Source organism: Balaenoptera ricei, chromosome 1 (assembly GCF_028023285.1).
Source record: "Balaenoptera ricei isolate mBalRic1 chromosome 1, mBalRic1.hap2, whole genome shotgun sequence".
Taxonomy (NCBI): Eukaryota; Metazoa; Chordata; class Mammalia; order Artiodactyla; family Balaenopteridae; genus Balaenoptera; species Balaenoptera ricei.
Window position 1 is genome coordinate 176,961,973 of NC_082639.1, and position 21,682 is coordinate 176,983,654.

General features: G+C 44.9%; 1 protein-coding gene across 2 annotated transcripts in view; it reads right to left on the bottom strand.

Moving 5' to 3' along the window:
- Positions 1–21,682, bottom strand: part of SPATA17 (spermatogenesis associated 17) — a 268,975-nt gene that overhangs the window by 15,785 nt on the left and 231,508 nt on the right. Inside the window, exon 12 of one of the 2 annotated variants that reach the window (XR_009499173.1) lies at positions 16,621–16,647. The exons of the other annotated variant lie outside the window; for it this stretch is intronic. The gene's annotated coding sequence lies outside the window, so the exon portion shown is untranslated. Of the gene's footprint in view, positions 1–16,620; positions 16,648–21,682 lie in introns of those variants that run through there. 2 annotated transcript variants of the gene reach the window in all.

Sequence of the window (21,682 nt, forward strand, 5' to 3'; positions counted from 1 at the left end):
ACCATTTTATAGATAAGGAAACTGAGACTCAGAGAAGTTAAATAATCCAGTCAAAATCCTAAATGGTAAAACTCATATGCAAACTCAGATAGGCATGATCCTAAAGCCTTTAACTGCCTTTAGTTAACTGAAAAAAAACCAAGCTTAAATCTCATGTGGCAAAGCCAGCATTGTGTTTCCGTGACAGTCCTCTGTGTGTGTACAGGTATCTACTTAGCTAACCACCTACATATACGTGTAAATGAATGTGTTTGTGTTATATGTGTGTGTGTGTATTTAGGAGTTGATAATGTCTCCAAACCTACCCTGCTGTGTCTCCTTCGAAAATTCCTGTCAATCTTATATCAATATATGCTCCTCAAACACTCCGATTCCATTGGCTTTCACCCTGTGAATATTTAATCTGACCTATTTGCTTCTTCATATATTGACCCTCCATTCCAGTTTCGAGGGTTGTCCTAAGCCTCTTGTCTTGCTGTATGTATGTCCTATCCTTTTACTCTCAATAGCATCTCAGGACAACAAACTGTAGCCATTGAAGTTACCTTTCGTATTTATAAGTCTACGCAGGTATCTGATGTCCCCGGGTGCCTCCATGAGGATCATGTGTAGTTCATTGTGGGTGGTGCCCAGCAGGTCACGGTGTGTTAGCGCACAATCTGGCTCAGAGCTCCACTGAACACCCCCATGCCCCCCGTGCCCCCCATTCCCCCCCTGGCGTCGTGTGACTTCCTACACCCAGCTATGCCAAAGCGTGCCCTTGCTTAGAATGTCCACTCTCCTGCACTCCACCCGTCCAAATTATTCCCATTTTTTTTCAGATTCTGTTTCTCCTTGAACCATGTCTGACTATTCCCAAGATGACTCTAGCACTTTATCTGAGCGTCTATGTCCTGTTAGCTTTCTGCACGGGCCTTTCAGGCTCTGTGCCCGTCTCCGCCCTCGCGTGCTTTCAGGGTCCTCCTGTGTTCTCACTGCCTGCCCCCCACTCAGAGCTTCTGTCACAGTCGCACCAAACTCTCTGCAGGGCTGTAAACACACTTGCCTGCTTGCTGCCCATGTACTTCGGAACACACCCTTCCTGCCCCTGAGAAAAACGTGTTCTCCTCTCCTTCATCTGACTGAAACCCGTCTTCCTTCAAGTTCAGCTCAAGCATCACTTCTCCAGGAGGCCATTTCTGGTCCTCTTTTTTTTTTTTTTTTTTGACCAGGATTCTTTATTTATTTATTTTTGGCTGTGTTGGGTCTTCGTTTCTGTGCGAGGGCTTTCTCCAGTTGCAGCGAGCGGGGGCCACTCTTCATCGCGGTGCGCGGGCCTCTCACTATCGCGGCCTCTCTTGTTGCAGAGCACAGGCTCCAGACGCGCAGGCTCAGTAGTTGTGGCTCACGGGCCTAGTTGCTCCGCGGCATGTGGGTTCTTCCCAGACCAGGGCTCGAACCCGTGTCCCCTGCATTGGCAGGCAGACTCTCAACCACTGCGCCACCAGGGAAGCCCTCTGGTCCTCATTTTAAGGCGCCCCTTTCCTACACCCCCCGCAGCATCCGGCACACCCCCCCCCCCCACCTCGTGGTGTACGTGGTTCTGGAATTGCCTAATGCCTCTCTGTCTCACTTTAGACTGTGTCCAGTGAGAACCAGGATTATGGGTTCAGAGTTTTAATTTTTCAGTTGCCGTCTCTTGGGCCCAGCGCAGTGCTTCACACATAACTGTGCTGCTTACTTACTCCCTTGCCTGCTCGCTGCACTGTGAATCCACAATCAGCTCTATGGGTAAGGAGGTAAGGAGGCTCTTTTAAGCCATCGTATCCCAGTGTCTGGCATGGTTCCTGCAAATAGCAGATTCTCAATGCTGAATACGCTGAACATGTCATTAAAGGATGAGATTGTATAATAAAAAAATTTCTGTTACATTCAGGGAACATACATGTATTTTCTCCATTACTGTAAGCTTTTCGAGGAAGAGCTTGACTTCTGTGTCTAAAATAGTTCTGTAGACTCGCAGTGCCCAGCATGGTGTCTCGCACACAGTAAGAAGTCAACACATAATGGTTGGAAAAAATGATCTGAGTTCAAGTCTGTGTTCTGTTAGTTTCTAGTTGCCTGACTGATGGGAAAAGGAACTCACTTGCATGTGGTCTTTTGACCCCTGCATTGTTGCATAAGAATGTGCCTTGGACACAGAACATTTCCTTACAAAGAGAGAAAGAGCCCACAGGTCCTGGGCTGGCCACATCTCTTTGTTTGGGGAATATCTTTCCCTGTTCCAGACTCGATGCTCACTTCTTTGTTCTGCTTACTCATGGGTGTCATTTGGCATCTGGTCAACCTCCCTGCTCTACCTGTTCCTGGTGGGGAGGGAACAGGGTCCTCCACCTGCAGCACAAGAGGGGTGTATGCAGACCACTGCCCATGTCGGCTGCAGGGTGAGACCCAATGGCCATGGGGGACCAATGCTCACTGTTGAAGCTGATCTTGCTCTGTCTCTTCTGTGAAGTGTTGTTCCATCCAGCACCTGCGTGAGTCATGTCTTTCGTGGGGACCCCAAGCCCTGCAACCCAGGTGGTGGGTTGATGTCCTGGGGCTGCTGTTCCTGGTGGCAGGCACTGCTACCTCCTTTGCTGTCCACGCAGTGGGACACCTCCTCTGGAGGAGGTAACAGGTGACACTTGCTCTACAGCGACCTTTAGTAAGTTGCTTCCCCTTCCCTAGCCTCAGTTTCTTCATCTTTAGAGCGGGGAAATCATGCCTGTCTCATATATGATGATGATGATAATAATAATAACTCAGTCATAAAAACGAATGAAATAATGCCAGCTGCAGCAACATGGATGCAGCTAGAGATTATCACACTAAGTGAGGTAAGTCAGAAAGAGAAAGACAAATACCATATGATATCACTTACATGTGGAATCTAAACTATGACACAAATGAACTTATCTACGAAACAGAAACAGACTCACAGACATAGAGAACAGACTTGCGGTTGCCAAGTGGGGTGGGTGGGGAGGGATGGACTTGGGGTTTGGGGTGAGCAAACTCTGCAGGAAGAAGAGCAGAGCCTCCTTGTCTAAGTGTGCAGGGGCTCTGGGATACAGGGGGCGTGGCCGTGGTTTACCTTCAAGTCCCTCACTGTCTTAAGAGTTTATACTGGCCAGTGTAGGCCAGTGAAGATACAATTTGGCTAAAACCGTGCTACTCCAAGACCCGCTTCCCTAGGTCTCCACCAAGGAACTCTGGGATCTTCCCTCTTTCAAGAGTCTCCAGCACCAGACCCTGGCCAAGAGGGCAGAAAGCCCACTTTGAAGTCATCACTGGATCCCAGAGCTGCAGGGATTCCCTGGCTGGTGGGGCTCTTTCAGAGGCTCCTTTGAGTGGGAGAAATGGGGCAAGTGTGGGTCCAATCATAGTATCTGTAATTTCCTAGGGCCGCCATAAACTGAGTTGCTTAGACAACAGAAACGTATTGTCTCACAGTTCTGGAGACCAGAAGTGTGAGATCAGGATCAATCTCCCTCTGAAGGCTCTAGGGAAGGATCTGTTCTAGGCTTTTCTTCTCGTTCTGGGAGTTCCTTAGCTTGTGGTAGCGTAACTCCAATCTTTACTCGGTGTTCTCCCCATGTGATTGTTTGTAGGTCCAAATTTCCCCCTTTTCTGACACTAACAGTCTTATTGGATTAAGGGTCCACCCTACTCCAGGATGAACTCATCTTCACTAATGACATCTGTAATGATCCTATTTCCAAATAAGGTCGCTAAGAGAGGTACTGGGGGTTGAGATTTGAACATATGAATGGGGGGGGGTGGCGCGGCTGGGGGAACACGGTCCAACCTGTAACAGTATCAGTATCTGCCTGTGCTCCAAGCTCTGGGTACGGTCACAGCATCAGGCAAGGGAGGCGGGAGGACCCTTGGGTGTTCGGGCCAGAGGGGGGTCAACTACAGCGGCCTGAACATGTGGATCTGACTGCTCCTTAAACCAAATGCTCCGTTCTCCCAGGGACAGCAGCGTGAACGAGGGCACAGCGATAACTAAACTTCACAAACCACCCAGGGGTGCAGCGGGGGAGAAGCTGGCAGGTAATTCACGGACGTGGTCGCCCTTGCAGGCATCATGGTAACGTCAGTATTGGGGAAGTGAATTAAATGAGGGCTAGAACCGCTAACACGTTGTTAGCTCGCTGTTACAATGTGGGCTGACATTTACTTTAAAACTCATGTGGAAGCGCTTAACAAATTCTATTACAGCATTTACAGAACTTCACGCAGCTGCTTTTCCCTGAAAGGGAGGCGCAGAGCCATTGAGCCGAGACTGGGCCCTGATGTGAAGCGCTGGTGGCCGGGGACAGTGGCTGAGAGTCCAAGTGACTTAACCTTTCAGAGCCTCACCGTCCCCACCTGCGAAAAGAGGATGATGGTAATTCAGTAACTCATGGCAACGCGCATTCTAGCCTACCGGGCAAAGAGCTGTGCCGAAAAAGGGGAAAGTATTTAAAAGCAAAAAGGTATCTAAAGCCAGATTGTTGAATTTGCAAGTTCTGGCTTTTTTTCCCTGAGCCCAGACATCTGTTGTGCCTTGGTTTCTCCTTCCCCCCGAATATTCTGAGGATTAATAGAGACCAAAGGCCTTTCGTTTGGGGGTGGGAGATCATTTTGCAGAAACTGCGGTGTGCATATAAAGACACCAGCCAGCATTTATACTTTATGTATGCTCCGAAAGGATTAAAGTAATGGGGTAATTTCTACATAGTTCTTACAAAAGACAGAATGGAGCTGATGTCTAGCAGCCTGGTCAGTTTCTCAAAGACCAGAGCCACTCAAGGCATGTTTAGCAGACGGAAAGAACTAAGGCCACCTTAGGACTCAGCATGGGTGCGGTACATTCGTGTCCACGGCTCAGGGATCGGGGAACAGGAAGGACTTTCTCACCAGTTAAATGCTGGAGAGGGTGTGGAGAAAAGGGAACCCTCCTACACAGTTGGTGGGAATGTAAATTGATACAGCCACTATGGAGAACAGTATGGAGGTTCCTTAAAAAACTAAAAATAGAGCTACCATATGATCCTGCAATCCCACTCCTGGGCATATATCTGGAGAAAAACATGGTTCGAAAGTATATATGCACCCCAATGTTCATTGCAGAGCTGTTCACGATAGCCAAGACATGGAAGCAACCTAAATGTCTATAGACAGAGGAATGGATAGAGAAGATGTGGTACATACATACAATGGAATACTACTCAGCCATTAAAAAGAATGAAATAATGCCATTTGCAGCAACATGGATGGACCTGGAGATTATCATACTAAGTGAAGTAAGTCAGACAGAGAAAGACAAATATCACATGATATCACTTATATGCAGAATCTAAAAAAAATGATACAACTGAACTTACAAAACAGAAACTGACCCACAGACTTAGAGAACAAACTTATGGTTACCAGGGGGGAAGGGTGGGGGGAAGGGATAGATTGGGAGTTTGAGATTAACCTGTGAGCTCTGCTATATTTAAAATAGGTAACCAACAAGGCCCTACTATATAGTGGCAGGGAACCCTGTTCTGTATTCTATAATAACGTAAATGGGAAAAGAATTTGAAAAAGAAGAGATACATGTATATGTTTAACTGAATCACTTTGTTGTATACCTGAAACTAACACAATATTGTTAAGCAACTATACTCCAATATAAGATAAAAATTTTAAAAAAAGATCATGCCAACGCAATGAGGTCGGTACACACTAATATAATAGGAAGACAAGAAAATTTGCTGGGCCTCATAGTTTGGGGTGGGAGGGAGGAGACCAGAGAGAGACCAGCCCAGGAATGAGGAGACCCAGGAAGCCCAGCTGAGCCACTAAGGATTGGCCCTGGGCCTTTTCCATTTTATAACACTTCTGTTTTGCTCCTGGCCTTTAAAACAACCCTATTTTACAGAGGTATTGTGCGTACAAAGCAAAATAATCAAAGCAAAAGTGTTACTTTGCTTTGGGAAAGGCTCAGTACAATGGACAGGAATGATTCTGTGTCCCTGCCAAGCCCTCTCCAGGCTTTCTGTAATCAGCAGGATGATGTGAAGGCCATGATTAAATCTATGCACCAAGCCTCTCCTCCCTTCCCCTCTCCCTACTTCCCAAACACGTTGTTTCTGCAGTTTGGGCTGCATTCAATATTTTCAGGATTTCAGGTACCCATCCTGGTATAAGTTGGAGCCCAGGAATCCCATTCTGCTCCCCAGACCAGAACGTCATTAAAATCCCCCATGAGGCCTGAGGGGCCTCTCAGAGAGTATATGGTACCAGAGACTGTGGGTGAGGAAGGTAGCCTCACCCAACCTAAAACACCCCATTAGCTAACCATATAGGTCAAGGAGACCTGAATTAGGCTTGGCTGGTGGCCCCCATTCTCCATGCCCATCTTTTCTTCTTTTTTTGTATGATAAGTCAATATCTTTGAAATACCAACCACTCTATTTTAGGGATTTTTTTCTTGTTTTCTCTTTTGAGTGCAGGTCTTGCTTGAAAATTTGAGCAACTACAGAAGGAGCACAAATTGGGTTTCTGGCCCAGAGTAGATGAAGATGCGCTAAGGAGACTTAGCAGGAAAGTGAAGGGTGTGTACATATTGGTGGAACCTGCCCCCTGACTTGTGCCCTTGAGGAAAAAAGTCAGGAACAGAATGATCCCTATGAACGTAAGTGTCAAAAGCCAGAGACAGCCCATGGAGTTTTCCCCAGCCTGGCACAGCCCTGGTACACTAGACCGATGGCTGTGTGTGCCAGAAGGTCCTGGGAGAAAGAAGAAGAAATGGAGCAGCCAATGGAGGCCTTCTCAGCAGCAATCTGTATGGACCTGCGACCAGGGGCTTAAGGGGATGATGGATGTCTCAATGGAGAGCAATGCGGACACGTGACACAAGGACTAATGCCCCTCCCTTGGGACATTCTAAGTCGCCCAGTGAACTCCAGAGAAAGGGAGAATATTGAATGAAATCAAGCTTCCATCATTCCATAAGGGCATGACCGGAAAACAAAACTAAGTTCAGTTATAGAAAAATAAAATGTGGGCATCTTGCATACCTGGGTTTGCAGACAGAGATTCATTCAGGGTGAAAGAATTGGGCTTTCACTCCCCTTCCTTCCTCTTTATCACATTTTTGGGAAAAGGCCGATGTTGAGAACACAGACACAGAAAATGAAACCTAGGCCAAGCCCTGTAGACCAGAGCAGAGGAACACCGGTTGCCATTGGCACAGGATGCTGTTAGCCTGCATCCTGGGCTCCGTTTGCCCTTAAGTAGGTGGCAGTGTGTAAGGACCGTCCTGTGTGCTCCATCTGACCGCCCAGGCAACTGACAAGCCACCTTTTCCCAGCCTCTCCAGCAAGTTGGGCTTCTCCATCGTGTTCCCCTCCTGGCCATCTGTTCCTGCTGCTGCAGCAGCCTCTCTGCTCTCCCCCCGCCGGGGCCTGTCTGAGCAGGAGGGTGTGAGGGCCTCTGACGAGGTGGGCCTCGGCCCCTCCATCACTCTCAGCTGCGAGGAAAGCACCAGCTGTCTGGCTTCATTTGCATTTTTCTCTCCCAAATAATGAAATTAGCCATGAGTTTCCTGAGGTGATGCAAGACGCAAATTTAGGCGAGATGTGTCAGTGGGTGATGGAGAGGGAAAGAGAAGGTCAGGGAAGCATTTTGATAACAAATTTGCAGCCCGAAAACAGAGGGAAAAACGATAACAAATTTCACTGGAGACGTAACTTTAGCTCCTAGGAAAATGGACCTTTTTAGCTCCGAGGAAAGTTTGATGAGGCCTTTAAAAGGTAATTTTCCCCCTCCGAAAGAAAGGCACAAACATTTTAGGAACAAACAGCAAAAGATGTCAACCAAGGCTGAAGCAATTCTCAGTTACTGAACATTTCTTTGGCCACATAGAGCATAGTTTTACGATGATAACATTTGCTGAGCTGCACAGGCCCCGAAGCCAGACAGGGCGGCCAAATACTGACGAGGTGCAGAGGCTAATTGCTCCTTTCCCTAAACTACCATTTGCACCTTCTGATTACAAATAAAGCAAGAGTCTCCTCATTGGTCACAAGGGCTTGGTTACCAATCTTCTGAATGATTCCTAAATTTATCATCTCCGTTTCATATTTCTAAACTAATTAACTAGTTATCATGCCTGAGGAAAAATACACTAATTCTTGGAGATAGATACACAGGCAGATAGATAGATAGAAAGATAGATAGATAGATAGAATAGGTAGATAGATAGATAGATAGATGATAGATAGATAGATAGAATAGGTAGATAGATATATAGATAGATGGGTAGCTAGATGGTTAGATAGATAGGTGATAGAGGTAGATAGATAGATGAGAAATAGATAGATAGATAGATAGATAGATGATAGATATAGATAGGTAGATAGATAAAGCAAGTTCACATATGAGGATCTTTTAAGATGCTATCAATAAATTCTCAGAGTTCTTCAAATGACCCTGTTCAGAGGCTGGGAAAATTGGATCACATTAACTCCACAGCTAAGTGGAGAAAGAATGAAATTCTTCACCATGGTTAGATGCCTTCACTCCTCTCACTTGAAGTGAAATTTACATCCTCTCCAGAGTTTAAAAGCCTCTAGATAATTGGCCCCTGACATCTCTCTAACATCCTTCTCTACTAGTTCTCTTTTCCTCTTTCATTCATTCATTTATTCATTCAACAAATATTTTTGAGTGCCTTCTATGTTCTGGGCACCCTACTAAGTACATGGGGTGTATCAATGCACAAAAGATTGATGTCGGCATTGATGGAGTTTCCGTTATAGTGTGCAGAGGGCGGAGGGTGGGGACAGACAGACACTAGACATTATCCACAATAAGTAATTCCATTTTAGAGTACCTTAGAAGATGATGATTGCTTTTGCAGGAAGGGGCGGAGTAGAGATAAAGCAGAGTAAGAGAAGTGTGAAATGTGTGTTTGTAGGAGGGGGCATGGGGTGTTACTTACAGCAGTTGAGGAGGTGACCTCTGAGCAAAGACTTAAGGGAAATGAAGGAGGGAGCCATGAGGATATCAGACGGGAGAGTCATCTGGGCAAAGGACGCAGCCAGTGCAAGAGGCTGGATGAGGCTGGAAGCGGCTAGAAGCGGGAATGGGCCTGACATATCAGAGGAGGAGTACAGAGGCCAGTGTGGCCAGAGCAGAGCGAGAAAGGGGAAACGTAGGAGGAGAGGAAACCAAAGAGGCCCTGGGGCCAGAGTTCGTAGGCTTTGTGGGCTCCTATAAGGCCTCTGGCAACAGAGTTCCAATCTCTGCCTCCATCTTCACGTCATCTTCTTCTGTGTCTCTGTGTCCCCTCTTCTCATAAGGTGACCAGCCATTGGATTCAGGGCCCACCCTAATGCCACGTGCTCTCATCTCTATCCTTAACGAATTATATCTACAGAGACCCTATTTCCAAATAAGGTCACATTCTGTGGTTCCCAATGGACATGAATTCCGGGGGAAACACTATTCAATCCACCATGGGCAGCCAACAGGGTTTCCAGACGGGACGAGTGAGCAATGTGAGAGAAGTAGAGGGATCAAAGATGATTCCCAGGTTTCTAGCCTAAACAACTGGAAGCAGGGCATTTCCATTTACCTAGGGGGGAGGATTGTGGGAGGAACAGTTTGCGGTGGAGGTGGCGTAGGGTTTCCCTCAGGTCACAATGAGGTTAGACCCTCTAAGGGTCTAATCCTCATCCCAAGTGGAGATGTCAAGTCAGCAAATAGATGTAACAGCTAGTCTTGATGCCATCATGGACTTAACATTTCACGTAGAATAGATGTTTTACATTTTAAAGCTCTTATATTCCAGAAAACCAAAAATACAAGATGTCTTTGGAATGCCCTGTAAGTCATGCCAGCCTCCCACATTCACAGATTGCTCAGTTTACCTGGGCACTTCAGGTCTATCACCCCTGGTCACTTTCAACTTCTGCCATTAACTGTGCGAGTTCAGGCAAGTTATTAACCTTTGTCTCAGTTTCCATATCCATAAAATGGGATGAAAAGAATACCTATCTTAGAAAAGTGTTGTAAGAATTATAACAGATCAAATTATATCAATATATGTAAAGTGCTAGTGGGCCCTACATAAAAGGTTGCCTAGGGTTACACTCTCGGACAGTAGGGAAATCTGGGCTTTTGCTGATGCCTGCAGTACTGGAGGGAAGCATGTGGACACTTTTACCTCCAGAACTTACTCTGTGTTGTAGACCTGTCTGTGGAAATAAAGTAAATCTGAGGGGGATACAGGGAGGAGATGTAAACACTGGAGCCCCGAATAGGCAAGGCACAGATGGTATGCCCGCCCAAGTAAGGATATTTACAAGGAGATTAATCACAGAAGTTTGATGGGTTGTGGGACCACTGGAGATACTGGGTTAGCCAAAGCAGCACTGTCAACACCTCTGGTCTCACACGGATGAGGGAAGAGAGAAGTTACTGGAAGAGTCGTATAGCGATGGCCTCCTTGAGAGGAACAGTGACCTTCTGTAGAGATGACTCATGGGGAACCAGGAAAATTCTCATGGTAGCCTCATTCCCCTCCTTCCCTGGCTTCGTTCTAGGACTCTCTGTTGAGGGACACCAACTGGACGCCAAGGGCAGTGGAGCCCATTGCTGAGTCCCGAGAGGTCAGGACTGTGGGACAGAAGCGGGATGGAGGAGCGGCCATGACTCCATCCCCTTGCAGTGACCCCTAAACCCCTGTCCCGGGGATCCTGCGTCCCCTCTCCCCTTCAAGCCTGCAAATTGTCTGGCTTAGTCATTGTGCCCCTCCTGCACAGTGTGATTTAGGTCTTTCCTTCCTAGAATATTAATTGTAGAAACAGAGAGCAAAGGACTGAGGATTTGCAAAGGTAGAAGCACGACGCCCCCTCCCTCCTAGCCTGTCTGTCTGCAGGGTGGTCTGAGCTGTTGCTCACAATATGAAGGACCCCCGGGGGCCACGCCAGCTTTGTTCTTTTATATGCCTCTTCTTGAATGTTCTCCTTCTGGTGAATTTTACAAATAATTTCACGTGTGTGTTCCCAATGTGCACATATCACCAAAGGCTTGAAATAAAGGGAGAAAAGTGCAACGAGTCCTCCTCGGCTCCCTCCCCACCATCATCTCCCTCCTCACATACATGCGTGCACGTGCTCACACACACGCACACACGTATGCAATGAATCCTTGGTTGACTCTGCTTCTGTCATTTCCGGGTTGTTTTCATGAGACTCTGCCTCCACGGATCCTCAGAGTTTGAGTGCCTTGATAGTTGCTTATACTCTAGTTTCTTGGTCTTTTCAAATGGGGAGCCCATGAAGGGCACGCTATGGATCAACTATCAGAATACACTCAAGAGATAAAACATGGCAGGGCAAGTAGAAAATTCCTTGCTAATAACAATGTCCAGAACCTTCCTTTCCAAACCCTAGGCCTCACCTCCATCACTTAAGCTCCTAACTAGTCCTTCTCCCTCCAGGATTATCTCCTGGCAGCCTCCACACTGCCCCCGGAAGAATCTCTCTGAAATAAAAACTTGATCATGTCATTCTCCCAATTTATATATTTGAATGGCCCCCTCTTGCCATATGGCAGAATCTAAACTCAAGTCCTCCCCCACGACCCCCAACCTAAAAAAACAATTAGTATCAATGTATTAAAAAGCAAGTACACAAGTGCCATTGGGCCAATTACATCACCCTTCTGAGCCACAGTCTCCTCGTCTGTAAAGTAGTGGTAACAAAGCTGATCTCACAGGATTGTGATGAGGACTGAAAGTCAGTGAGAAAGACGCTGAGCACAGGGTCTGGTTGTGGAAGAGACATCTCTGTGGAGGAGCAGTGGCAACAAGCCACTAAGCAAATGACGGTCTGGGTTCGGGTAGCATCGTGATTTAACAATTGAAACCTGCTGTCCGTCAGGACACACAGCATCACAACTCAAAAGTGAAAAGCTGAGAAATAAAATGACGGCTTGTGGACATGTGAAGGCACCTAAAACTTTGCCAATATTAGTTGAATTAAAATACAGAATAAATGATATTTCAAAAATAGGGTCCCCTGAACAACCTCCTTCTTGGAGAAGTGATACGCCCAAATGCTAAAACAGGAGAAGCACAGATTCGGGTGCTTCTGAACCAGTCTTACATCCCAGTGCATGTTTCTGTTCAAGGCTGCAAATTTTCCTACATGATCACATGGGAAAATTTTGCTTTAAAGTTAATATTTTTCTTAGAGTTATTTTGAAATAGGGATGTAAGATAATATTATGAGGGTATTCTATTTGACTGAGACAAACCTTAATTTCTTCCAAGTTTCATTCATGGGACACAGATTTAACTGGATTCTTCCAATCCTTCATCCAGCACAGGTGCTGAATGTAATCATCAGACATGCAGTTGCCTGGGATGCACCTGGCAGGATGCAAATATGTCGACCAGGGAGTGAGAACCTTCTCTGGGTTTCCCTTTCTCCCCTCTCCTCTCCTCCTGCCTCACCGTCACTGCTGGCAAAGATGATTTCTCCTTGACAGCTCTTCATGTCAGTCAAAAGTCTAGGTCAGACACTTATCAATTGACCCGGTGTTAAAGGTAGACACTCATTTCAGCATCTGTCAATAGCCTCTTTTGATTCATTTAGACCAGAGCCTGCATCCCTGTAGTGATTTATACTGATGCGTGCATGGACTTTTAAAGACAGGGAAACATTTCTAGAACTCTAGGATTCTGCTGGCGTGTGTACCTCTGCTTCTGTTGCCTTCAGACAAAGGACCCTAGAGAGAAGATTAGACCTGGGGAATAATAATACCTAAGACCTGTGTCTGCCTCTGAAGCCGGGCGCTCTCCAAGCCCAACATTCATTTTTCAAATCTTGTGTGGCCTGTGGTCTCGCATTCATCAGGCTGGGAAGGCCTCTACCAAGTTAGCTGAGCTAATTCCTGAGTGACCAGGCTACAGTCGCATTTCCAAGGGGCAGAGGCCACAGTGAACCTCTACGCTCCCTTGGAAAGGTGCCCAAAAATAAAGGACAAAGGGCCGGTGGGTCATGTCCCCCTGGGCTAGCCCAGCTTCCTCTTCCCTCCAATCTGGCAAAATATCAGGAGATCCTTCCCACTTGAGCTCAGGTGTCTTTTCCCCTCATCACCCCCCCTGGTTCCTAACAGGGATAAGGGCACATTTCTCTTTCCCAGGTGTTTGTCACAAAGCTGCCAATCCCTCCCTACTTGGGAGACAGGGGAAGAAATCTGAACATGTAAGAAATTCAGAGGGGCCGAGGAAATTTTCCTGACGTGCTCCTGCTGTGACACCACGGCAGTTGAAGAAGGCCTGTCATTGGGCTGTCAACCTTTAACCTCCCCCAGACGTATTTTGAAATGATGTGAGAAGTATTGCTGTGCTGTACCACTGGTTCCTTCCAGCTCTGCACGTCTGTCCTTGATGTCAGTCAAAAGTAGTTAACTGGTACCCCCGGTGCCTTAAAAATATCCCTCCATGAAATATCAGCGATGACTTTAGTTAGGAAGACTAGCTCTTGTCAAGTAATGGCTTTCTGACAGAAGGTATTGTTTACCTAGGCAACGTTCTCTTACTTGCATTTTAATGAGCCTAATTAATAATAAGTTAGGAGTCCTCAGCTATTTCTTCACAGCTGGACCATATGCACTAATTACACTGCACATACCAACCTAAAATAATCCATTTGGTCAGAAGAGATAGTTTAAATTTGGAGAAAATCTTGGTTTATCTCTATTTTTGCTTCAACCCCTTAAGAATGTCGGCTGTGATATCAAAGCAATTTGCAAATAATGAAGGCACATATCACTGTGAAAAATGTAGGTTTTGTTTGTGTTGTGTCGGTGGACGTTTTCATTGGTAGAAGTTTTGGGAGTTTGCGTGAATTGAGACACTTGCTTGGTGCCTCCTATGTACACATTCTATGTGGAACAAACCAGAATAGTTCTCAAGGGGAAGAATAAACATCAGCGGTAGTGAATGGTAACCTATGAGTGGACATATTTCACTTACAGAAAATAAATAACCTCCAAGGGCCATTTTGGAGCTTAGGAAAGTCTTTCGTGTATTATATAAAGCATGTTTTTTATTGGCTTCCCTTAAATTAAGTTCCTATTTAGCTTTTGCACTTTCTTCCATAGAATCTTAGGAACTAAAATAAGCATTTGGAATCAGGGCAAGATGACAACTCCAAAGAAGGCAAAATGCCAGGTCACTTAGATTTTCCGAGAATGACAGGACACCTCTGCTCCCCACCTCCACCTGGCTTGCAAAAGAGCAGGGTACCCCGAAGACAACTTTCCTCGGGAACATGCAAGAAAATCTATTGTCTCAGGGAGAGTTCAGTCCTATTAGCAACCACACACAGAGCTGTTGAAACTTCCGTGTGATTATCTGGCTCTTCGGGGCACAGTTATTGGGACTGTCACAGGGATACGATGAGCTGAGTTTCAGCTGTTTAAGGAAAGATAAGCTGTGATATATCATTGATCACTTGAGCTCAGAGTCAGTTATTATTTTTTTCCCCCAAAATAAATCATGCCTTTTAGCTCTTAGGTTGCAGAAAGATCTTGGGAGGAAATGTCATGAGGAATGCTTCAGTGAAGGCATTGCTGCGAATCCCTACAGAGATTCTTCCAGAAGTCAAACCGACAACCTAAGCACAAAGACCTCTAACTACGTTAAGTGGAAGAGAGAGATTCCAGCACCAGGGCTGTATGAGGAAGCTTGGTTCTCTTAGAGTGACTTTTGGACTTCACCAGGTCCCCATCCACCCATGTTTTAACAAGACATAGTTCAAAGCAGTCAGAGACGATTCGAGCTAATTGGTTGATTCAGCAAGAAAGCTGGGAGAAGCTGATGCTGAGGCTGGAAGGCATCAGGCTGGCAGGGTTAGCAGAAAGGGCCTTGGCGTGGAGGTGCGCCCTGCCAGGCACCATATGTGTGACGGACGTGACGGTGAGCGCGGATGCCTGAGCGAAGGTGACAGACCGGCTCTCATCTGCACCGAAAGAAACTTCCCTTGGCGTAGACACAAGCGAAATTATGTCCACAAATTGGGGACATTTTTAGGCTGCTGGCCACTTGGCAGAATTGTCCCTGATGAAACCTCCTCCTTCAAGGAGGAAAAAAGCCTATGCTCTTCACTATGACGGGGCACGTGTCCCAATCATCCCCTGGGGCTCTCAAAGACACAGAGGAGGAATTACAGGAAGTCCCCTACATACGAACGAGTTCCATTCTGAGAGCATGTTCATAAGTCCAATTTGTTTGTAAGTTCAGCAAAGTTAGCCTAGGTACCCAAATTAACACAATCGGCTATATAGTACTGTACTGTAATAGGTTTATGATACTTTTCACACAAATAATACATAAAAAAACAAAGAAACACAAAAAATAAACATTTTTAATCTTACAGTGCAGTACCTTGAAAAGTACAGTAGTACAGTACAACAGCTGGCATACAGGGGCTGGCATCGAGGGAACAGGCAAGAAGAGTTACTGGCTGGAGGAGGGAGAGGAGGTGGGAGATGGTAGAGCTGAAGGATCGTCAGCAACAGGAGACGGAGGGCAAGCTGCAGTTTCACTCACGCCTGACATTGATGGAACGCACATCTGCATCTTTGAAAGGTCACAACTTGAAGGTTCGTATGTAGGAGACTTACTGTACAGAATGCAGAGACACAACCACCAGGCACATTTGCAGAGCACCTGGCAAGCACACTCACACGCATTCTCTCCTTGAATCCTCACAGGTTCCCAGTTGAGGTAGCGATGCCTTAGTGGGCAGAACTCAAACTCACATCTTACTGACTCCACAGCCAGTGATGGTTTCACTCTGCCTTCTGGAGTTTAAGCCAGAGAAACTCGGGAGAACATCATCACAAAGTGTTATGCTGAAAACTGCTCTTCCTTTCTAATGGGACAGGGGCCATTCTCTGAGGACCTTTGCTGGGTCCCAGGTACCCTCCACCAAGCTTCCCTTCTCCTGACTCTGCTGGAACTTCTTTCCATCCCCACTCCTCTTGCCCAGTCTTCGCTTTGAAAATCTACTCTTTGAGACCCTACACACACACACACACACACACACACACACACACACACACACACACACAGCTGTATCTCTTATACACAAGAGAAAATGCTTTAAAATCTGTCCTAGTGTTAGAAAGAAACATGTTATTTGAATGCAGGCAGGTGGATTGTGGGCAGCTATGTGGTTTTGAAGTCTGAACTCACCAAAGCACCTCCAGGGATTTGCTGGATGTGGCTTCCAAGTAGAAAGATTGCTGTCTTATCTATCCTCACCACAATCAGAATACAGTTTTCAAGCTCCTGTGTGACCGTAGAGGCAGCAGGTGGCAGAGAAGTCTCAGGAGCCTAGGAGATCTCTGACTTCACATGGGATGAAATAGGCTTGCGTGGGTAGTCAGTTATCAGTCAGCTCAACGAGGGCGTTGCCACTGCGTCATGTTAGGTGACTGGGCATCAGAAGCACCTACTGAACTATCATCTCGCTGCTCAGCATTGACCTGTGTCATCTAAGCTGTCCATCTCATTTAGGCTTACAGATCGCCATCCGTTCACAGATCCAAAGCCACCAGCCGATTCTGAACAAGCAGAAAATGATCATCTTATTAGTTTGATTCCCCAGTGTACTTTGCAGGATAACAGAACAGTGAGAAATGAATGGGGGCTGAATATTATTTACTGAGATGAAAGTCTGGAAGTCAGAGCCCAGTTGGTACAAGTTCTAGTTAACATATTTACCAAGCTACACCAGTGCAAATCCTTTGACTTCATTTATTCATTCACTACAACATTTATTGAGCATCGATTATATGCTATGCTATCAGTCACAGTCTCCTGTCACTCCTAGACCCTCGCTGGACTAACTCTTAAAACATACAGTTGATTCTTGTTATTTGTGGTTATTATGTTCCGACAAGTCACCAGGAGCACTGAATTAGCAAATATGGACTCTTTGCTTCTAGGGGAAATACAGGGTTAGGCTCCTGAGAGCTTCTGGCCACAACTTTTTCATCAACTGATCAATATATAACCTTGTTTTATGTGTGTTTTGTTTAATATTGTTTAATATTATTAGTTCATGAACATTGAACTCACAGCCAACAGCACTATCACTCATGGCTGAATGAAGCTTATCTAACACATGTATTTTTCTCCGTAAGGCACATCACAGCTTTCTTGTACTTAGGACACTAGACGTCAGGTCAGCACTACAATCGGGATCCATTTTAAATGCAAAATCATCAACAAAAAGCACAAGAATGTGAAAAAGGTGGCACCAAATAGACCATGAAAAGAACACTTGCTTATATTATATGGAACAAGAAGGTGAGCTGTCACTTTGTCCAGCTTTGGGTGACCCAAATTCTTCACCACTCTGTGTGTGTCCTTAAATGATCACAAAATACCACCAGAATTGATTGGGGGTCACAAATAAATTTTAGGGAGTAGGTGAATTCACAAATACAGAATCTGCAGATAATGAGGATTGACTGTACTTTATATGAAAAATTACACTGAAAAAATCAATTGAGAGGCATTGTCATTACAGGTCCTCAGAATGTAATACTTTTTTTGGAAACAGTGGTAGAAAGTATCATATGTGTTTATTCAAAAGGAAACTTTTTCAGAGACAGAATTAAATATGCTGGAGATTTGGGTTCAGCAATATTTACTTGGAGATCTGAGGATATTGATTTTTTTTTTTTTTTTTAATTTTTGGCTGCGTTGGGTCTTCGTTGCTGTGCACGGGTCTTTTTTCTCTAGTTGTGGCGAGCGGGGGCTACTCTTCATTGCGGTGTGTGGGCCTCTCACCGCGGCGACCTCTCTAGTTGTGGAGCACAGGCTCTAGGCGCGCGGGCCTCAGCAGTTGTGGCGCACAAGCTCAGCAGCTGTGGCTCACGGGCTCTAGAGCGCAGGCTCAGTAGTTGTGGCGCACGGGCTTAGTTGCTCCGCCGCATGTGGGATCTTCCTGGACCAGGGCTCGAACCCGTGTCCCCTGTATTGGCAGGAGGATTCCCAACCACTGCGCCACCAGGGAAGCCCTGAGGCTATTGATTACTTGTCTAATTCGTATCATTTCTCCTGGTTCCTTAGAAAAATTGAGCTGTTTTGCCATCTGATCTGCTCTCAATGATGCATTTTACATTCTCATTCTTTTAACCTTTCCCAATGGACGGAAGTCCCTAAGCTTACTGCAACGTGCCCTAGCTTTCTCGGAGTGGGACTGCTGGAGGAACTTGAACCCTCTGTCTGCCTCCTGCGCTGCACCTTGTGGTCCTCACCTGCCTGGAACTCAGTGCTTTCCCAGCATCCGCTATGGAAGACTCATCTCCAGAGGGTGACAAGCTACAGGAGGGGTATACGTTAACCCAGCCGGTCCTGGGTTGGGCTTTTTAAGCACAACATTAAATGATTCTATTTCTGCATCTATGAAATGAGAGTAATGGTAACCCTCTGCCCTCCTCATGGGGCTGCTCTTGTTAGGCTGGGATAGGATAGAGCATATTGGGGGAACTTATAAACTGTAAATAAATACTAAGATTATTATAACTTATCTGGACCCTTTCTTTTCTTCTTCTTTTTGGTCTGTGAGGCTTTTCACCATTAGAAAAATAGCTACAACTCTAATAACCCCATGACATTTTTTGTGAATGGTTCTAGCAAGATTGAAGTGAATATAAATCTTCTGACTAACCCAGAGGTTTGGAGATTTTTCCCTTTCTTGTGCCCATAAGTAATGTATATTGTCTGAGTCTTGACTTCACTTTCCTTATTTGTCAAACAAGCTTTTAGGTCTCATAAGTTAAAAGCAGTGCTCTTTTGGCAGCCACCTCTCATACAGCAACAATTCAAATGAAACATTTGTCACCAATAAGCACTTATTAAACACTGGCAGTGGGCAAGACCTATGCCTTGTGCTGCATCAGATAGAACAGAAATGTTGTCGTGATCCTTAACTTTGAAGACAACATGCCAACAAAATATCTTGAGAAGAGTTGGACACACTTCTTAATGGCCAACTAATTTTATTTTTTCAAAAACGATTGAGGCAAAGGCAGATCATTTAAGCAAAGTTTTTGGTGCCTCAGAGAACTCTTGATAACTTTTCATAGTGCATGTTCGTCAACCAGTGACCCAACAAGCACACCTCCCTCACACATGATGTCTAAGGACAGCGGCGGGTGGGGAGGAGATGAAGGATCCCAGTATTGGAGTCGGACAGACACGGGTGGAACCCCGAATCTCCCACTTACTTAAGTCTGAGCTCATAGTTACTCAACTTCTTTGAGTAACTTCCTCACATATAAGAGTGGGAATAATTATATCTCCTTCAGGAGGCTTTGTGAGAATTAGACATAATTTTGTATGCAAGCACTCTGAGCTGAGTGACCAGCATGTAGGAGATGACCCAATAAATACAGACTCCCTTCCCTCCACGAGCCCCAAATGGAATTACTTAGAGTGACTTTGTTTTCATGGCCACAATCACTCATTATAAATTTTTAGGTAACAGGCCCTCTACTAAGTATTGGGGATAAAGATAAAATAGTCTATACTTTCTGTCCTAAAGGAGTTTGCAACCTAGTGAATTTAATCAAAGGACAAGTCACGCTCATTGCAAATTGAATAAAGTTTTATTCAGAGAGGAAAATGCTTCAAAATGTCAATTTCAGAATCCCTTATTTCAGTCTCTTCTCCACGGAGACAAATGGTGATGGTGGAAGTTGTGCAGTAGATTTGTTTTCCCAGAGATCTTTTTTTTAAAAAAATCTACTGAGTTCTGCCAGAAGAAACTCATGACATGTTGGAAGTTTAATTATGTTCAATTCATTAACACAATTAGATCTGTGAACAAATTTATTGACACAGCCAGAATCATTTCGTAACAGGCAGGAAGTCATAGATTAAAAAACTCATTTTTATAGGCCTCTAAACTCTGGGAATGAGAAATGGGAAATTCATCTTTAGTTCCCTGGAACAGTTCTAAGAGATCTGACCAGAGGTTGCCACTAATAATTCATGCCAAGAATCGTTCCTTTTTTAAGAATGGTTCTTAGGTCCCTTGGAACATAAATTGAATCTCCTTGAAATGCTACTTTTCATTTTAACATAATAAGTGATCTAAATGGGGGAGATTTGATGAATATGGATTTGATGTTAGCTTAACTGAGCTGGCCTCCCTTACAATCAGGAGATGAAGGCTTGCTCTTGCTTTGCTAGTAAAGGCCAAAGGGATACTGGGGGTTGAGAAGGACCTAATGATCCACCTCCTTTTCTTGTGAATTAATCCTTTCCAGCTAAATTTTTGTCTTTCTGCTGCAGTTGATTTGCACATACAAGTGGTGTAGGAGCTTGATGTACATCCACGAAGCAAAATTCACAAAGAAGGATTTTATGACCGAGGATAGTTTTAAGAATTTTTTTCTGGATGAGAGTCAATGTGTCCATTTCCAGAACAAGAATTTTTAAAGAGGCCTCAGTAAAATACTAAATTGTTGTTATTGTTGTTTACTGATGAGTTAATCAAGGAAAAACTTTTTCTTGAAGAACGATCACGTAACGATCACGTATAATCAGAAGTGTTTTCCCACCAGAACCATCTAATTTTCTGAACAATCTTCAGTTGGCATAATACTGTAGGCAACTTGATGTCAAAGAAAGTTCCACACATATTATTTTTGATAGCCAAGGTTAGGGTAGGTACCTCACATATACTCTACCTGGATCTACATGTACTTCCCAACTGTGGGCTTATCTGTGACAGTAAAAAATAAATAGATCTACAGGTCATTTAGCTGAGTGCCTGGGTTTGAATCCCAGGCTCTGCCAACTTAGTAACTAACTAGGTGGACTTGAGAATGTTTTTAAGTGTTTCTGTGCTTCAGTTCCTGCATCTGTAAAAATGGCCATAATAATTGTGTCTCCCACCAATATTTGTTTTCAGTTTAAATGAACTATGTGGAAAAACCTTAGAATAGCAGTTGATACCTTATACTCACAAAATGGTAGCAATTATCATATGCAGCCTCTCATCAACCCCACCCCCCATGGTGGAGCTTATAATTTCAGTTGCCCCTTCCCCGGATCCTGGAACCCAGTGACCTAACAATGAACCTGGGATTCTTGTTTTACTACTGCCCAGGTATTCTTTGCTACTTATCAGTTAAATTCTTTGCATGTACAACTAGCTTATCATCTTTGAAAAATAGGAAATTTTTAATTGGAGAAAAATCTGCATTTTATTCCATTATTAATGCAGTTTTTAAAATTTCAGCTGACATACTGTGCATTTTCGAAAAGAGATGGGAAGTAGGATTATGGCTGGAAAGTTAGACATGTGGCCTTAGACACTCAGAGAGTCATGACCTGGAAAATGCACTAAATACTCGGTAGTGGGAAGCCACATTCATAGTATAATCTGATTTAGAAAAAATACCACAGGAGACACCATACATGGGCAAGCAACAAGTTGTTATGTTTCAATTATAATGTGTTTTTGAGTCTCACACAATGGTGGGAACTGGATATTCTGTGAGACAAAAATCAGCTGGCATCCTCCACATCTATACTATGTGGTACCCGGTACCCAGGTGAAGCTGAATGTGGAATGGG